The 12,206-nt window shown below is 48.8% G+C and overlaps 1 protein-coding gene across 3 annotated transcripts in view; it reads right to left on the minus strand.

The window, feature by feature from the left end:
* The window catches only part of FOCAD (focadhesin), an 872,056-nt gene that overhangs the window by 256,821 nt on the left and 603,029 nt on the right, over positions 1-12,206 (minus strand). The window lies entirely within an intron of this gene.

The following is a 12,206-nucleotide window of genomic DNA, read 5'->3' on the forward strand; positions in this document are numbered from 1 at the left end:
GGCCTCACACCAAGCAACATATTTTCGCCATATACGGTGATAATGCTTTGCTGTCACGTCTTTCCTAGCCTTTATCAGCATAGGAATAACTTCATCCGGAATGCCTTTTTCCGCTAGGATCCGGCGTTCAACCGCCATGCCGTCAAACGCAGCCGCGGTAAGTCTTGGAACAGACAGGGCCCTTGTTGCAGCAGGTCCTGTCTGAGAGGCAGTTCCGGGTACCAAGTCCTTCTTGGCCAGTCCGGAACAATGAGTAGTGTTCTTAGTACACCCACGGTGTCACTAGGGCGTCCACAGCTATCGCCTGAGGGTCCCTTGACCTGGCGCAATATCTTTTTAGCTTTTTGTTGAGGCGGGACGCCATCATGTCCACCTGTGGCAGTTCCCATCGGTTTGCAATCAGTTGGAAGACTTCTTGATGAAGTCCCCATTCTCCCGAGTGGAGGTCGTGTCTGCTGAGGAAGTCTGCTTCCCAGTTGTCCACTCCCGGAATGAACACTGCTGATAGTGTTTGCACGTAATTCTCCGCCCATTGAAGAATCTTTGTGGCTTCCGCCATTGCCATCCTGCTTCTTGTGCCGCCCTGGCGGTTTACATGGGCGACCGCCGTGATGTTGTCTGACTGAATCAGCACTGGCCGGTTTTGAAGCAGGGGCTCTGCTTGACTCAGGGAGTTGTATATGGCCCTTAATTCCAGTATATTTATGTGTAGAGAAGTCTCCAGACTTGACCACAGCCCTTGGAAGTTTCTTCCCTGAGTGACTGCCCCCCATCCTCGGAGGCTTGCATCCGTGGTCACCAGGACCCAGTCCTGTATGCCGAACCTGCGGCCCTCAAGAAGGTGAGCACTCTGCAGCCACCACAGAAGAGACACCCTGGCCCTTGGGGACAGGGTGATCAGCCGATGCATCTGAAGATGCGACCCGGACCACTTGTCCAACAGATCCCACTGAAAGATCCTCGCATGGAACCTGCCGAAGGGAATGGCTTCGTATGAAGCCACCATCTTTCCCAGGACTCGCGTGCAGTGATGCACCGATACCTGTTTTGGTTTCAGGAGGTCCCTGACCAGAGATGCTAATTCCTGGGCCTTCTCCACCGGGAGAAACACCGTCTTCTGTTCTGTGTCCAGAATCATGCCCAGGAAAAGCAGGCGCGTCGTAGGAATCAGCTGCGACTTTGGAACATTCAGAATCCAGCCATGCTGTTGCAACACTTCCTGAGAGAGTGCTACGCTGATCAACAACTGCTCCCTGGACCTCGCCTTTATCAGGAGATCGTCCAAGTACGGGATAATTATAACTCCCTTCTGCCGAAGGAGTATCAACATTTCGGCCATTACCTTGGTAAATATTCTCGGTGCCGTGGACAGGCCAAACGGCAACGTCTGGAACTGGTAATGACAGTCCTGTACCACAAATCTGAGGTACTCCTGGTGAGGTGGATAAATGGGGACATGCAAGTAAGCATCTTTGATGTCCAGCGACACCATAAAATCCCCCTCTTCCAGGCTTGCAATAAGCGCTCTGAGCGATTCCATTTTGAACTTGAATTTCTTTATATAAGTGTTCAAGGACTTTAAATTCAGAATGGGTCTCACCGAACCGTCCGGTTTCGGTACCACAAACATTGTGGAATAGTAACCCCTTCCCTGTTGAAGGAGGGGGACCCTGACAATCACTTGCTGGAGGTACAGCTTGTGAATTGCCGCCAGCACTACCTCCCTTTCTATGGGGGAAGCTGGCAAGGCTGATTTGAGGTAACGGCAGGGGGGAGTCGCTTCGAACTCCAGCTTGTATCCCTGAGATACAATTTGTACAGCCCAGAGATCCACCTGTGAGCGAACCCGCTGGCTGCTGAAGTTTCGGAGACGCGCCCCCACCGCACCTGGCTCCGCCTGTGGAGCCCCAACGTTATGCGGTGGACTTAGTGGAAGCAGGGGAGGACTTTTGTTCCTGGGAACTGGCTGCATGGTGCAGCTTCTTACCTCTACCCCTGCCTCTGGCAAGAAAGGATGCACCCCTGATCCTCTTGCCTTTTTGGGAACGAAAGGACTGCATTTGATAATACGGTGCTTTCTTAGGCTGTGAGGAAACCTGAGGCAAGAAAGTGGACTTTCCAGCTGTCGCTGTAGACACGAGGTCCGACAGACCGTCCCCAAACAATTCCTCACCCTTATAAGGCAAAACCTCCATGTGTTTTTAAGAATCAGCATCTCCTGTCCATTGCCGAGTCCATAAGACCCTCCTGGCAGAAATGGACATAGCATTAATTCTAGAGCCCAGCAGGCAAATGTCCCTCTGAGCATCTCGCATATATAAGACGACGTCTTTGATATGGCCCAGGGTTAGCAAAACAGTATCTCTGTCGAGGGAATCTATGTCGTCGAACAGAGTATCTGTCCACGCTGCTACAGCACTACACATCCAGGCTGAAGCAATAGCAGGTCTCAGTAGAGTACCAGAGTGTGTATACACTGACTTCAGGATAGCTTTCTGCTTTCTATCCGCAGGCTCCTTTAGGGCGGCCGTATCCTGAGACGGCAGGGCCACCTTTTTAGATAAGCGTGTCAGTGCCTTGTCCACCCTAGGGGATGTTTCCCAACGTAACCTGTCCGTTGGCGGGAAAGGGTACGCCATCAGTAACCTCTTAGAAATCACTAATTTCTTATCAGGGGAACTCCACGCTTCTTCACACAATTCATTTAATTCATCAGATGGGGGAAAAGTCACTGGCTGCTTTTTCTCCCCAAACATATAAACCCTCTTGGTATTAACAGGGTTAATCTCAGAAATGTGTAATACATCTTTCATTGCAATAATCAAGTATCGGATGGCCTTAGTCATTTTAGACTGTAAATGTGCCTCATCATCGTCGACACTGGAGTCGGACTCCCTGTCGACATCTGTGTCAACCATCTGAGATAGAGGGCATTTATGAGCCCCTGACGGTTTCTGGGTCGCCTGGGCAGGCGCGGGCTGAGACCCCGGCTGTCCCAAGGCTGCAGCGTCATCAAACCTTTTATGTAAGGAGTTTACATTGTCATTTAAGACCTTCCACATATCCATCCAATCAGGTGTCGGCCCCGACGGGGGCGATACCAAACTTATCTGCCCTTGCTCCGCCTCCACGTAACCTTCCTCATCAAACATGTCGACACAGCCGTACCGACACACCGCACACACACAGGGAATGCTCAGACTGAGGACAGGACCCCACAAAGTCCTGTGGGGAGACAGAGAGAGAGTATGCCAGCACACACCACAGCGCTATATAACACAGGGATTTTCACTGCTAATAAGTGATATACCCAATAGCTGCTTTTTTTGTATTCTTTGCGCCTAAATTTATGTGCCCCCCCTCTCTTTTTAACCCGTCTTGTACCTGGATACTGCAGGGGAGAGCCTGGGGAGCTGCTTCCAGCGGAGCTGTGAAGAAAAAATGGCGCTGGTGTGCTGAGGAAGAAGGCCCCGCCCCCTCAGTGGCGGGCTTCTGTCCCGCTTTCAGTGTAAAATAATGGCGGGGGTTTTTACATATATACAGTGCTAGACTGTATATATGTATTTTTATGCCAAAGGTACTTCAATTGCAGCCCAGGGCGCCCCCCCCCCCCCAGCGCCCTGCACCCTACAGTGACCGGAGTGTGTAAGTGTGCTGGGAGCAATGGCGCACAGCTGCGGTGCTGTGCGCTACCTTAATGAAGACAGGAGTCTTCAGCCGCCGATTTCGTCGTCTTCTAGCTTCTGTTCTTCTGGCTCTGCAAGGGGGACGGCGGCGCGGCTCCGGGAACGGACGATCAAGGACAGGTGCCTGTGTTCGAACCCTCTGGAGCTAATGGTGTCCAGTAGCCTAAGAAGCACAAGCTAGCTGCAAGCAGGTAGGTTTGCTTCTCTCCCCTTAGTCCCACGTAGCAGTGAGTCTGTTGCCAGCAGAAGCTCACTGAAAATAAAAAACCTAATAAATACTTTCTTTACTAGTAAGATCAGGAGAGCCCACTAGGAGCACCCAGCTCTGGCCGGGCACAGATTCTAACTGGGGTCTGGAGGAGGGGCATAGAGGGAGGAGCCAGTGCACACTAGATAGTACCTAATCTTTTCTTTAGAGTGCCCAGTCTCCTGCGGAGCCCGTCTATTCCCCATGGTCCTTACGGAGTTCCCAGCATCCACTAGGACGTCAGAGAAAATGCAGGCGTGGCTGGGCGAAAGCAGGGCGTGTTTGTGACGTCAAAACAGGAACTGAACAGTCTGAAGTGATCGCAAGCGCCGAGTAGGTTTTGAGCTACTCTAAAACTGTACAAAAAAACTTTGTAGGCGTTCTGCGATATTTCGTTCGCACTTCTGCTAAGCTAAAATACACTCCCAATGGGAGGCGGCATAGCGTTTGCACGGCTGCTAAAAACTGCTAGCGAGCGAACAACTCGGAATGACCTCCTGTGAGCTGGGGAATTGGTGGACATGACAGGTAATTCCATTAGGAAACTTCTTTTTCGCATAGCACTAAGTTTTATGATACCCCTATTCTATTACCAGGCTTGAACAGAAAGTCTTAAAAGGGTACGCTGATAGGTGGTAAAAAAAAAGATTTTAAACCTACCGGTAAATCTTTTTCTTCTAGTCCGTAGAGGATGCTGGGGACTCCGTAAGGACCATGGGGAATAGACGGGCTCCGCAGGAGACATGGGCACTAAAAAGAACTTTAGATATGGGTGTGCACTGGCTCCTCCCTCTATGCCCCTCCTCCAGACCTCAGTTAGAGAAACTGTGCCCAGAGGAGACGGACAGTACGAGGAAAGGATTTTTGTTAATCTAAGGGCAAGATTCATACCAGCCCACACCATCCACACCGTATAACATGGAATATACGAACCAGTTAACAGCATGAAACAAAACAGCATCAGCCTGAAACTGATCAAAACTGTAACATAGCCCTTAAGTAAGCAAAAACTATATACAAGTCTTGCAGATGCAGTCCGCACTGAGACGGGCGCCCAACATCTTCTACGGACTAGGAGAAAAAGATTTACCGGTAGGTTTAAAATCTTATTTTCTCTTACGTCCTAGAGGATGCTGGGGACTCCGTAAGGACCATGGGGATTATACCAAAGCTCCAAAACGGGCGGGAGAGTGCGGATGACTCTGTAGCACCGATTGAGCAAACATGAGGTCCTCATCAGCCAGGGTATCAAACTTGTAGAACTTCGCAAAGGTGTTTGAACCCGACCAAGTAGCAGCTCGGCACAGCTGTAATGCCGAGACACCTCGGGCAGCCGCCCAAGAAGAGCCCACCTTCCTAGTGGAATGGGCCTTTACAGAATTTGGTAACGGTAAGCCAGCCGTAGAATGAGCCTGCTGAATCGTGTTACAGATCCAGCGAGCAATAGTCTGCTTCGAAGCAGGAGCGCCAACCTTGTCGGCTGCATACAGGACAAACAGTGCCTCTATTTTCCTAACCCGAGCCGTTCTCGCCACATAAATTTTCAATGCCCTGACCACATCAAGGGACTCGAAATCCTCCAAGTCCCGTGTAGCCACAGGCACCACAATAGGTTGGTTCATATGAAAAGAAGAAACCACCTTGGGCAAAAACTGAGGACGAGTCCGCAACTCCGCTCTATCCACATGGAAAATCAGATAGGGGCTTTTGTGAGATAAAGCCGCCAACTCCGACACTCGCCTTGCCAATGCCAAGGCCAACTACATGACCACTTTCCAAGTGAGATATTTCAATTCCACCGTTTTAAGTGGCTCAAACCAGTGAGACTTAAGGAACTGCAACACCACGTTAAGGTCCCAGGGTGCCACTGGAGGTACAAAAGGAGGCTGGATATGCAGCACTCCCTTCACAAAAGTCTGGACTTCTGGGAGAGAAGCCAATTCCTTCTGAAAGAAAATGGATAGGGCCGATATCTGAACCTTAATAGAGCCTAATTTTAGGCCCAAATTCACTCCCGTCTGTAGGAAGTGAAGGAAACGTCCCAAATGGAATTCTTCCGGAGGAGCATTCCTGGACTCACACAGAGATACATAGTTTTGCCATATACAGTGATAATGTTTCGCTGTCACGTCTTTCCTAGCCTTTATCAGAGTAGGAATGACCTCATCCAGAATGCCCTTTTCCGCTAGGATCCGGCGTTCAACCGCCATGCCGTCAAATGCAGCCGCGGTAAGTCTTGGAACAGACAGGGCCCCTGTTGTAACAGGTCCTCTCTGAGAGGAAGAGGCCACGGATCTTCTGTGAGCATTTACTGCAGATCCGGATACCAGGCCCTTCACGGCCAATCTGGAACAATGAGAATTGTCTGTACTCCTCTTCGTCTTATGATTCTCAATATCTTTGAGATGAGCGGAAGAGGAGGGAACACATAGACCGACTGCAACACCCATGGTGTCACCAGGGCGTCCACCGCCACTGCCTGAGGGTCCCTCGACCTGGCGCAATACTTCGGTAGTTTCTTGTTGAGGCGTGACGCCATCATGTCTATCTGAGGCAGTCCCCACTGACTTGCAATCTCTGCGAAGACTTCCTGATGAAGTCCCCACTCTCCTGGATGTAGATTGTGTCTGCTGAGGAAGTCTGCTTCCCAGTTGTCCACTCCCGGAATGAAGACTGCTGTCAGGGCGCTTACATGATTTTCCGCCCAGCGAAGAATCCTGGTGGCTTCTGCCATTGCCACTCTGCTCTTTGTTCCGCCTTGGCGGTTTACATGCGCCACTGCGGTGATGTTGTCTGACTGGATCAGAACCGGTAGGTCGCAAAGCAAATTCTCCGCTTGCCGAAGGGCGTTGTATATGGCCCTCAACTCCAGTACGTTAATGTGAAGACAAGCCTCCTGGTTTGACCAGAGACCCTGGAAGTTTCTTCCCTGTGTGACTGCTCCCCAACCTCGGAGGCTCGCGTCCGTGGTCACCAGAACCCAGTCCTGAATGCCGAACCTGCGACCCTCCAGAAGGTGAGCACTCTGCAGCCACCACAGTAGAGATACCCTGGCCCTGGGGGACAGGGTGATCATCTGATGAATCTGTAGATGTGACCCGGACCACTTGTCCAGAAGGTCCCATTGAAAAGCTCTCGCATGGAACCTGCCGAATGGAATGGTCTCGTAAGTCGCCACCATCTTTCCCAGAACTCGAGTGCAGTGATGCACCGACACCCTTTTTGGCTTCAATAGGTCCCTGACCAAAGACATGAGTTCTTGGGCCTTTTCCATCGGAAGATAAACCCTTTTCTGGTCTGTATCCAGAACCATGCCTAAGAAAGGCAAACGAGTCGTTGGAACCAATTGTGACTTCGGGATATTGAGAATTCAGCCGTGCTGTTGCAACACCCTCAGGGAGAGTGATACGCTGTTCAGCAACTGTTCTCTCGATCTCGCTTTTATTAGGAGATCGTCCAAGTACGGGATAATTGTGACACCCTGCTTGCGCAGGAGCACCATCATTTCCGCCATTACCTTGGTGAAAATCCTCGGGGCCGTGGAAAGCCCAAACGGCAACGTCTGAAATTGGTAATGACAATCCTGTACAGCAAACCTCAGGAACGCCTGATGAGGCGGATATATGGGGACATGAAGGTATGCATCCTTTATGTCCAGGGACACCATATAATCCCCCCCTTCCAGGCTGGCGATGACCGCTCTGAGCGACTCCATCTTGAACTTGAACCTCTTTAAGTATAGGTTTAAGGATTTTAAATTCAAAATGGGCCTGACCGAACCGTCCGGTTTCGGGACTACAAACAGGGTTGAGTAATACTCCATCCCCTGCTGCAGCAGGGGGACTTTGACCACCACTTGTTGAAGACACCATTTTTGAATTGCATTTAAATCTATCTCCCTCTCTGGGGGAGAAGCCGGTAGGGCCGATTTGAAAAACCGGCGAGGAGGCACCTCTTCGAATTCCAGCTTGTAACCCTGGGAAACAATTTCTATTGCCCAGGGATCCACCTGTGAGTGAACCCAGACGTGGCTGAAAAGTCGAAGATGTGCCCCCACTGGGGCGGACTCCCTCAGCGGAGCCCCAGCGTCATGCGGTGGATTTTGTAGAGGCTGGGGAGGACTTCTGCTCCTGGGAACTAGCTGTGGTTGGCAGCTTTTTCCCCTTGCCCTTACCCCTGGCAAGAAAGGAAGATCCCCGCACTCTCTTTGGTTTATGCGACCGAAAGGACTGCATCTGATAATGTGGCGTTTTCTTAGGCTGTGAGGAATCATAAGGCAAAAAAGTTGATTTACCTGCCGTAGCTGTGGAAACTAGGTCCGTGAGACCTTCCCCAAACAATTCCTCACCCTTGTAAGGTAAAACCTCCATATGCCTCTTCGAGTCGGCATCGCCCGTCCATTGTCGGGTCTATAGGGCTCGTCTAGACTAAATCGCCATAGCGTTGGCTCTGGAACCCAGTAGGCCAATGTCTCTCTGAGCATCTCTCATATATAGGACAGCATCTTTAATATGACCCAGGGTCAATAAAATGGTTTCCTTATCCAGTGTATCTATATCAGCAGATAAGGTATCTGTCCACGCTGCTACAGCGCTACAAACCCAAGCCGACGCTATCGCCGGTCTGAGTAAGGTACCAGTATGTATGTAAATAAACTTCAAGGTAGTCTCCTGCCTGCGATCCGCCGGATCCTTGAGGGTTGCCGTATCTTGAGATGGCAGGGCTATCTTTTTGGATAAGCGTGTCAACGCTTTGTCCACCCTCAGGGAGGATTCCCACCGTATCCTGTCCTTAGTCGGGAAAGGATACGCCATAAGAATCCTTTTGGGAATCTGCAGTTTTTTGTCTGGAGATTCCCAAGCCTTTTCAAATAACTCGTTCAGCTCATGAGATGGGGGAAAGGTTACCTCAGGTTTCTTCTCCTTATACATGCGCACCCTCGTGTCAGGGACAGAGGGTTCATCCGTGATATGCAACACCTCTTTTATAGCAATAATCATATAATGAATACTTTTAGCCAATTTTGGCTGCAACTTTGCATCATCGTAGTCGACACTGGAGTCAGAATCCGTGTCGGTATCAGTGTCTGCTACTTGGGATAGTGGGCGCTTTTGAGACCCAGAAGGTCCCTGCGATATAGTGAAAGGTAGGGCTAAACTCCCTGTACATTCCCTGGACTCAGCTTGGTCCAACCTTTTGTGCAATAAATTCACATTTGCATTTAAAACATTCCACATATCCAACCAGTCAGGTGTCGGCGTTGCCGACGGAGACACCACACTCATTTGCTCCACCTCCTCCCTAGAAGAGCCTTCCGCTTCAGACATGCCGACACACGCGTACCGACAAAACACACACTCAGGGAATTCTCTATCTTGAGACAGTTCCCCCACAAGGCCCTTTGTAGAGACAGAGAGAGAGTATGCCAGCACACACCCAGCGCCAATGACCCAGGGAAAAAAATTACCCAGATAGCGCTTTTATTACATATATATATATATATATATATATATATATATATATATATATAAATTAAACACTGCGCCAAATTATGTGCCCCCCCCCCTTCTTTCAAACCCTCTGTCACCGTGTTCAGCAGGGGAGAGTCCGGGGAGCCAGCTTCTCAGCGGTGTGCTGTGGAGAAAATGGCGCTGGTGAGTGCTGAGGATCAAGCTCCGCCCCCTCAGCGGCGGTCTTCGGTCCCGCTTGATTTCTTTTAAAAACTGGCGGGGGATCTTTTATATACGGTGCAGAGCCCATATATGTACTGATTTTGCCAGACCAAAGGTTTAAATTGCTGCCCAGGGCGCCCCCCCTGCGCCCTGCACCCTTACAGTGCCTGCCGCGTGTGTGTTGTGTGGGAGCAATGGCGCGCAGCGGTTACCTCAGTGAAGATCCGAAGTCTTCTGCCGCCTCTGAAGTCTTCTTATCTTCTCATACTCACCCGGCTTCTATCTTCCGGCTCTGTGAGGAGGACGGCGGCGCGGCTCCAGGACGAACAGCTAGGAGAGACCTGCGTTCCGTCTCCCTCTGGAGCTAATGGTGTCCAGTAGCCTAAGAAGCAGAGCCTAGCAGTTAAGTAAGTCTGCTTCTCTCTCCTCAGTCCCTCGATGCAGGGAGCCTGTTGCCAGCAGGCTCCCTGAAAATAAAAAACCTAACAAAAATTATTTATTTCAGGAAACTCAGGAGAGCTCCCTGTAATGCACCCAGTCTCCTCTGGGCACAGTATCAAACTGAGGTCTGGAGGAGGGGCATAGAGGGAGGAGCCAGTGCACACCCATATCTAAAGTTCTTTTTAGTGCCCATGTCTCCAGCGGAGCCCGTCTATTCCCCATGGTCCTTACGGAGTCCCCAGTATCCTCTAGGACGTAAGAGAAAGTCCTTGTGTTTGCTGACTAAGGTTGCTTGGGTAGAAGTGTCTTGCACTCGTCTTGTCTTACTTGAAAGTGAAGCGATAGAGGTGGGATCAGCCGGTGCTACTGCCTGCTGACCTGTGGTGACCCACACCAGGAAGTGTTATGATGGTTTTTATACATGGTAAAATTGCTCTGAGGTTTGCACAATATGGAAGGAGAATAGTTTCTGGGATGATGTGGAGCAAAAATGTCCATAATAATAATAATAATAATAATAATAATAACCAGTATAATACAGTCACATTTCATATAATGAGACCCCCCTGTGCACCAAGGTAGAAAGAGAGATCAAAACTGAGTGCCCTCAGTCAGGGAAGTAAAAGGATCTAACAACACAGAGGATCTCCATTTAGGTTTTATTCTTACAGGATAAAAAGGAAAATAGAACGCTTTGAAAAACATCCTTTTAGGGGTAATCAGCATAGGACCACTTCAATTCATCATAAGAATGAACATAGAGAAAAAAAAATTATAAGTGGGGTGTACAAATAAGGACAATTATTTAAACAAAAAGCGTATGCACTCACAATTTAAAAGCTGGTAACCGACACACAGTATAGGGAGAAAACCCTGCGGCTATTTGCCTCGCCGGAACTATCCAATTAGTGGGGAAGTGCATGAATGCCAGATGTCAGACAGAGCTTTGCAGCTCCACAAACCCAAGGGGGCTAATTGAATACCCCCCACCCACCCCCCTAATATATCAATGCTGGAGAAGGCCATTTATATTAATGGTCCATTAATTTCACAAATACATTGATATAAAAGGGAAAAATAACACCAGCACAACATTATTTACATTGATGATGTTAATGCCTGGTGGGTATGTACACAAAGTGCTCCAATAGGACACTGCATTTTTTAATGAACACAGAAATATGCATTTTTTAAATAATATTGCAAGATAAATATGAGGTTGTAAACGCCTTAAAGAGAACCTAACAAATAAATGGGTCCCCTGCATGACTATTTAACTTCTGTTTAGTTATGGAAGGCTATTAGCAATGTTTTTACTATTAGTTACTATTATGCCAGTTTATGTCACCATAACATGTTTTTTTTTTAGCTATGAACTACCGTATATCATTGCAGTTACACATATTTTTCTTCCAACAGACTCATTAACAGCTAAATTAACTCTCAACGGTATAGTCTACTTCCAGGGAAATAGAGTAAACTGAAAGACAGATGAAATATGAGGAGATTACAAACCAGACACTCTGTGGTATTGTAATGGGCATGCTATTGGCAATGGCAAAGAATGAAAGAGTTCAAAAGTTCAGCAGCTCAAATATCACGTTTGGCATATTTAAAAATATGTGGTTGCCCAAACTAGAAACCAGACATTCCAGTACACATGGAGTAAAGTGAATACATGGCGACAACTAAATAAAACACTGATTATAATGGATCCTGCACAGTATTTGTGCCAAGTGCCAAAAGAAATAGGGCTCCTGTAATCCCAGCATTATACATACACCCGAATAACCTCTGCCCTGTGGTCTTTATGGAAGTGTATGTGTAGAGGCCTTGTATGAGGGCAAAAAAAAAAAAAAGGGGGGGGGGGGGAGGGGGAGGAGCTACCACCATGTTATCGGTGTTGAAAATAAAATGTACAAAATCCATGGTGCAGCAAAAGCAAAACAAACTAACACTGTCTTATGGCATGAGTCTTCCAGCAGTCACGGGGGAAGGGAGGGGGGGGGGGGGGGGGGTTTGACTCAACTTGGGGAAAGTCCCTATTTTAAGTTAAAAATGTCCGGATATAATTCTGAACCCATGGGACAACGCCCTGAATGAATAATTAGGTACTTAGAAGTTCTTAATTATTTTTAATTGGCCAATAGTGACATTTAA

The sequence above is a fragment of the Pseudophryne corroboree genome, chromosome 1 (assembly GCF_028390025.1).
Source record: "Pseudophryne corroboree isolate aPseCor3 chromosome 1, aPseCor3.hap2, whole genome shotgun sequence".
NCBI classification, from domain to species: domain Eukaryota; kingdom Metazoa; phylum Chordata; class Amphibia; order Anura; family Myobatrachidae; genus Pseudophryne; species Pseudophryne corroboree.